The sequence below is a fragment of the Centruroides vittatus genome, unplaced genomic scaffold, assembly GCF_030686945.1.
Source record: "Centruroides vittatus isolate TY-2023 unplaced genomic scaffold, ASM3068694v2 contig_482, whole genome shotgun sequence".
NCBI classification, from domain to species: domain Eukaryota; kingdom Metazoa; phylum Arthropoda; class Arachnida; order Scorpiones; family Buthidae; genus Centruroides; species Centruroides vittatus.
Genome location: NW_027122272.1, coordinates 666,303 through 674,060, shown reverse-complemented (window position 1 = coordinate 674,060; position 7,758 = coordinate 666,303). Strand labels below are relative to the sequence as shown.

The 7,758-nt window shown below is 34.0% G+C and overlaps 1 long non-coding RNA gene across 1 annotated transcript; it reads left to right on the top strand.

Annotated features, from left to right (window-relative positions):
• Nucleotides 1-3,046: 3,046 nt before the first annotated feature.
• Nucleotides 3,047-3,782, top strand: LOC136977887 (uncharacterized). The gene is made up of 3 exons (XR_010881141.1): nt 3,047-3,114; nt 3,329-3,581; nt 3,685-3,782. It is a non-coding gene; the product is annotated as an uncharacterized lncRNA (long non-coding RNA).
• The last annotated feature ends 3,976 nt before the right edge of the window (nt 3,783-7,758 follow it).

Below are 7,758 nucleotides of genomic sequence, written 5' to 3'. Positions count from 1 at the left end.
GCCACTTTCACTTACAAATTGGTAAAAGGATGCGGTATTTTATTTCGAGTCACCACCTGATAAGCTAATTGCTGTAGACTTTGTTTTGTTGGACCATAAAAAAGTCTCTCTCATTCAATAGCAAGGTCACAAATTTTCTGCTCCATTTCTTTTGAAAAAATACGTTGAAACCTATCCAGGTTTTTGGACACGTCACCTTTTTTGATATGGCGATGTAAAGTTTCGATCGGAATTCCATATTTTTTTGACACAGCTTATTGTTGTAGTTTTAGTTTCATCCATCGCCATCTGCATCGTTTCTTCAGTCCAAGAACCTCTGTTGCTCTTTCTTATATACTTGTTCACTATCTAAAAACAATTACATCCTCAATTAGATAAATTGAAAACAGAAATCAAAATAATTGCATGCGGGCAACATGGAAACTATTCCATCTTGTCCTAAAATGCATTTTGCCCATATGCCCATTGCCAATAATAATATCAACACTTTAAAAATCCTTGAATTTTTTTCCTCTAAATATCAATTCATGCAATCTATCCCTAATAGGTACTTTGTATAAAAACAAAATAGTAATACTTACCTTGTAGGTATAAATAATAACGCTGCAAAAGTCCAATGATTGCATAATAATCTGCTGCGAAATAAGAATTACTTGCACACGTCACTTGGTGATGCCAACCGGTCTGAGTTGCCATTCATAAATACAAGATATCCAGGTGTCTATGTGCATGGAGATTCAGGTGCTTAGTTGTGCAGTTCAGGGTGGGTAAGTAGTTTCCATCTTTGGTTGACAGAAATGCTTTGTTCTTTCCAGTGGCGTAGCTACATATTCAGCGCCCTGGAACAAGTAGAATCGGTGCGCCCCTTGTTCCTCGGAAGAGGTCTCGCAAAATTTGTTTTGAACATTTAATTTAAAAACATATATCTAATTATTTAATTTATTTGAGATTTGAGGCATTTCAACAATAAGATATTCAATTTAATAAATATATAATAATACTATAATATTATATAATAATAAAACAAAATAATTCTTTAAGTACGGAGTACCTAATAATATTTACTACATAGTATATAAACTGTATTGACAAAATGTATGCAAGTTTAGTTTCATAACAAATACATAATAATGAATATAAAAAAAAACTTCAAAATTGTTTTCTCGCTTTTTTGTTTGCAAATCGGTCAATCACTTTCTCCAGATCAAGTTGACAAGCTATTGTTTTTTTCAATTGATATAGCCAAAGAACTAAGACAGTGTTGTGACATGCTGCTTCTTAAGTTTTGATTAATTATTAAATGCAAACATTTTTTTACAAATGTTTTTACAAGTTTTTATTTTGCCCTTTCTAACTTGGCGCCCTCGTGATTCGTGCACCTGGAGCAATTTGCCCCAACTGCTCCACGGTAGCTATGCCTCTGGTTCTTTCTTTGGATATACTGGTGAAGTGGCATATACTGTCTTTGCATATACTGTCATGGCGGCACTTCTTTTAGGTTAGGTTAGATTAACTATATTTTTAGTAGACATTTCCTTCTTTTCTTTTGTTCAATAACTAGTGATGTTTAGTACATGGTAGCCTGCCGGCAGCTCCCCTCTAGGAGGTCAGTCAGAAGTGCAGCCCTAGCACCACCATGACATACGCATCTGAAATTCAACTGTAAATTTATTTTAAAAATCTACTCCCATGTTATAAATGGAGAGAAAGTAGAAATTCCACGAGATCGCAGGTCATTAACGTCAGATGCATATCCATCAAAGTGGCCCACCTGTGACCAAGCGGTTCCATTTGCTGAACACTGATGGGTGTTCGGTGGTGGGTTTGCGCTTCACCAGGACGTACTAGCCACGTGGAGTTATCTGTGTTTTGTCCACGTCTGAAGCACCTGAATAGGGACCAGTTACCCTTAGACTTTGGAAAGCATCTCCCCTAGGCACTCAAGTGTTGTGTTGCCGTAATTTTACAAAACAAATATATTCATGTCATGTAACTGTGCTAAGTACTGTATATTAGTCTGTTCCTCAAAAATGATCAACATAATGTCTAACAACAAATGAAGAACCATCTAGGAAGAGCTCACAAAAACATAATACCAAAGATAATATATGTTTGTTATCTAATCTTAAAGGAAGGTGGGACGACAGATAGAGAAGCTTTGGGGTGCAACTATGCAGATGCAAATTTAGTAGCACACAAGAGGTTGCGAGCAATAGTTCTCACAAAGGAAAACCATGGAGAAGCGAGAAATCTCATTGGCAAGAGCAAATTTCTGGTTTTCGCACATACCTGACATGGTTTGATATTTATCTCTTCTTGCCACATATTCTCGCTCGCTTGCATCTGTGTAGTCACACCCTTATTTTATCCTATAGCTCCAAACAACAACATTAAACTTTTATCACATTGAAGAGCAAGCTATGTAGAATAATTACACTGTAGCCATTAACTATAATGTCTTTTTATTAGGATCTAAACAATTTTTTATTGTATACATAATCACGGTTTGTTGAGCAGTAAATATCAAAAATCTTAACTATCTCTCTGTGGCCCACCTTCCCTTATAAATACTTTAAGATTGATAAAGAAATACTATACAGTTAATTATTAGATTTGTAAGATACACACTTCCAAGTACAACTGGAAGAACATTTACAAAATTTGCTTTGTAATCCGAGCCTGTCTTATGTTGTTATGGAGATCATACTGATAGTGAATTATTAGATCACAATTATTTTGCACCAAAAACATTTAAGTTTATTCTACACTATTTAGGAGGTTACATTGTTTATTCTCTACTGCCACCATTTGGTTGTGATGAATGAAAATATATTGACAGCAAATCCTTGAGATGCTGCACCAGAGAAGACATTTACGTTCCTCAAATCTTGACATAGTTTGTTATATCCAAGCCATAAGCTTTGCCAATTGATGTACTGGACAAGAAGCAAAGTATGTGTACAGTTAACAAAACCAAACATGGGTGTTTATTTTTAACAATGGATATAATATTTAAATCAGTGTTTTGTTACATTGATGATAGGATGCAACCAAGGACTATATACTACAAGGATAGCCAGATCCCTATTCTACAATGTTAGCCAGGAATGCGAAGTTAGTGATGTCAGCACAAGACCTGACCTCTTTGTTTATGTATAGTAGCATGTGCATGTGTTTAGTTTTCGCTTTAATATTTGTCCAATTTTGTTATTAACGAAAGTGATTTATTTTAATATTTCTGTAATTGTTTATTTGACTAAGTTGTTTATAAGGTAAGATGATTTAAATATAAGTCATTAAATATTTAAAGCTATATTTTTATGTTTAGGTGAAGGACAAAATGCCAGGTACTATGTGTGCTGTGTATGGTTGCAATAACAACCTTGCAGTAAAAGCTAAAGGAGAAAGTGTAACATTTCATGTGTTTCCTAGACAAAAAGACTTAATTTCTAAAAGCATTAGGTCTTAATGGATTAATCGTTGCAAAAGGGGCGATAAATTTAATCCAGATACAAGTAGAATATGTTCTGTTCATTTTGTTCAAAGTGATTATGAAAGAGATTTACAAAATGAATTGTTGGGTAAGTCATAAGTACGGTTCATTCATACAAATTACTTGTTTTTGTGCATGAATGTTTAATTTGCTTGTTTTAGTATAAAACTGCAGAATATTTTCTATTTCAGATTTACCAGTTAGAAAGACTCTGAAGAAAACAGCTATCCCTAAATTAAATCTTTCCGATAGAATGAACCCAACAGTTACGGAACGAGAAAGAAGTTAATGATCTTTTAACAAATAATGGTAACAATAGTAACAATCTTCAAGATGAATATCATTACGAAATTAAATATAAGAAGCTGTTAGAAGAATATAATGTTTTGAAATCAGAATATGAAAAATTGAAAGAAGATTGTAAGAATAAAAGTATCAAACGATTTATTACAATATTACAAAAGAAGAAATATCTATCATCCAAATCTACAAAAATCTAACCAGATAACTACAGACTTGTTGACACAGGTCTTCACAAAAAGTCAAATTTCATTACTATCAAAAAAGAAAAATGAGTTACTGGAACACAGAAGATATGTCGATAGCCTTAACATTAAGGTATTACAGCAAAAAATACTACTTATATTTAAAAAATAAACTGCATTGTCCCTTGCCATGTGTATTGTCTTTAAAGAAATGGGAATCTCAAGTAAATTTACGACAAGGAATATTAAAAGATGTCTTATTAATGTTGAAATTGGCTGGAGAAAATTGTACACCCTTTGAAAAAACAGTGGTGCTTTCATTTGATGAAGTGAAAACTAAGGCAGTTGAAGAGTATGATGTCTCTGCATATGAAGTTCTAGGACCTTACAATCAAATGCAAGTCGTCATGATAAGAGGTCTTTTTTTCAAATTGGATGCAACCTGTTTATATCTGGTTTGATCAAAAAATGACAAGAGAGATACTTTTAAAAATAATAGCAGAACTTTATTTACTATTGTATAATGTAGTAGCTTGCATCAGTGACTGTAGTTACAATAATATAAGTTTATGGAAAGAATTAAATGTGAACTTCAATGAAACGTTTTTCCTTCATCCAAATACAAAAAATCATGTATATATATTTGCAGATGCTCCTCATTTACTGAAATTATTGCGAAACTGGCTCATTGATGTAGGTTTTAAGTTTGAAGACGGTTCTGTAATAAATAAAACTCCATTGCAAGCCCTAATTTCTATCACCGATACTGAAGTGAATTCATGTTGGAAAATTAATGAAAAACATTTAAACTGTCAAAAGAGCCAGCGCCAAAATGTTAAATTGGCAGCTCAGATTTTATCAAATACCGTGGCTACAGCTCTTCTACACTACCTTCCCGGTACAGACAAGAAAATGGCAGAGAGATTGGGTAATTATATTACAGATGTAAATATGTGGTTTGACATTTTTAACAGCTGTGAACCAAAAGGTTCTGTTTTAAGCAAAAGTGGATATGGTGTAGACTTGGAATTACAAGAAAAACATTTAAATAAAATGATAAAAATAATCTCAACAATGAGAGAAAGTGGAAAAAATGCCCTCTAAATTTTCCAGAAAGGAATGATAATCTCAGTGAAATCGCTAATTGATGTTTTTCAAGATATGAAATCGACTTTTGATATAAAATACATTTGCACTCACAAGTTAAATCAACATTGTCTCGAAAACTGTTTTTTTCAAATTAAAAGCCAAGGTCCTAATGAATATCCAAGCCCATTGAATGCTATATATAGGATTAGATTGATTATTTTAGGTAAGAATCCTGGTATTTTAGAGTCAAAAGTAAATACTACAAATCAAACACAAGAGGATTTAATATTATACCCAAGTTTTAGAGAAAGCACATATAGAAATATCAAGTGAAAATACAGACCTATATACTGAATGTAAAACTGCGTTTTCTTCAAATACATCTTCAGGAAACTCTACATGCAATCCAGACTTTAACACAATCTCTGAAGAAACTTCTCACGATGCTCTCGAGTATATAGCAGGATATCTTGCCTATAAATATAAAGAAAAACTCCCAAACTTGGGTAATTCCACTAGCAAAATTAAAAATTATCACAACTATTGCATTCCATCATGGGTGCAGCATTTATCTTATTGAGAGCTTATTAAACCTACTGATGAATGGCTAGCAAAAATTATAGAATGGAATAAATATTTCGAAATATATCATGGTGAATCGTATAAAAAAGGCCCCAGAGTTGTACAGAATTTGTCAGTGGAAATATCAAAACAAGAAAAAGTTTTACCTTTTTTTTTAATAAAAGATTTTTGTAAATTAAGAACTATAATAAGAATTAATTATAGAAATCTTAAACAAGAAAAATGTAAAATATTGAAAAGAATGCCTTCTGAAAATGGTGATTGTCGAAAAAAATTTAAAAAGTTAAGTAAGATAACCACATAATAAAAAATATAGCTCATTAATTTATTAAATACATATTAGACAAAAGACTTGTAAATTTATTTACATACACTTATTAAATCCGAAAATTCTATAGTAGTTTACAGTTTGTACTAATTTAGTAATTAAGAAATGATTTAGTATTTTATCGTATTTTATTTGAAAGCATCTGTCATGTTGAAGTAGAGGGCTTGCTGTGACGTCACATAGATCCAAGGTCACGCTAACAAATATACGGGATCTGGCTATCCTTGTAGTATATATAACGTGACCAGACGTCCCGTTTTGAACGGGACTGTCCCTTTTTAGAGTTACGAGTCCCGGTGTCCCCGAAATGAACTCTGGGACGCAAAATTGTCCCGTTTTCTGAAACCGCGCGAAAAATTTGAGTAGTCGAGCCGGCCGGACGCGATCGGTATGCGAGAGCAAACCGCGTCGTCGGTTGACGCGACGATAGCCGAGAGTGGCGAAGACGTCATCGCTCGCGCTTTGTTGACTAATTGTTTGGCAGATTTTTCGTTCGCCCACTTTTCGATATGTTTTGTTGTTTGATGCTCGTGTACCTAGTGAATGACTTAAACTTCTTTTGTTTTGGAATCATAAGTTAAAATGCCGAAACGCAAGTGTACGTTCAATGTTAACTTACAAGCAAAATATCCGTTTATCAAGCAAATAAATACTCCCTCAGATGTCAGATGTGAAAAGTGTCGTACAGAATTTAGCGTTTCCCATGGTGGTGCCAGTAATATTGAACAGCATTTAAAGTCTGAAAAACAAAAATGCCGATCGTACCGCCGCTTCGAGTTCTTCGATGTTAACCTTTTTCAAGAAATCGGACGCACCAACTTTAAAGGATTTGGATATCGCCGCGGCAGAAGGCGTCTGGGCTTATCACACGATACAAGAAAACCACAGTTTTCGCTCTAATGATTGTGCGTCGAAATTAATTCAATCATGTTTTGATCCCAAATTTACATGCGCGCGTACGAAATCAGAAGCTATTGTAGTAAATGTTTTGACGCCTACAGCAATGAAAGAATTAAAAGATGATCTTGATAAGTCCAATTGTATTACAATACTAAACGACGCTTCAAACCACGGTAACAAGAAAATATACCCTATTCTAGTGCGCTTTTTTCAACCTTACGTAGGTGTGCAAGTAAAAATTTTAGATCTCCAAGACCAACCAGGTGAGACTTCTGACATCATTGTCGATTATTTAAACCAAGTGTTGACAGATAATTTGACAGCAAAAGTCGTGGCATTTTGCGGAGACAATGCCAACGTCAATTTCGGAGGTGCGGCTAGGCGAGGAACTAACAATGTGTTAACGAAATTGCAATCATCACTGAAAAAGCCATTGATAGGTATTGGATGTGGAGCCCATGTAATTCACAATGCAATAAAATCTGCTGCAGACAGGCTACCCTTAGATTACGAAAGCATTATTGTGAAGATATATTCATTTTTTTATATTTACACGATTCGAGTTGAAGCTCTAAAGGAGTTTTGCGCCGAAACTGAAACGGAATATCAACAAATGCTCGGCTATAGCAAAACTAGATGGCTTGCTCTTATGCCTGCCTTGGAAAGGGTTTTAAAGATGTATCAGCCATTAAAAAACTACTTTTTGAGTATTAAAAAATGTCCCCTGTTACTAAAAAACTTTTTTGAAGATCCCACATCCGAATTGTGGCTTTATTTTTTACACGCTCTGTCAGCAAGTTTTCATCAAGCTGTATTGAAACTGGAAGGTCAGACTGTATCGGCAATTGAAGCTGCAAAAGAAATCAATCAACTAAAAGACA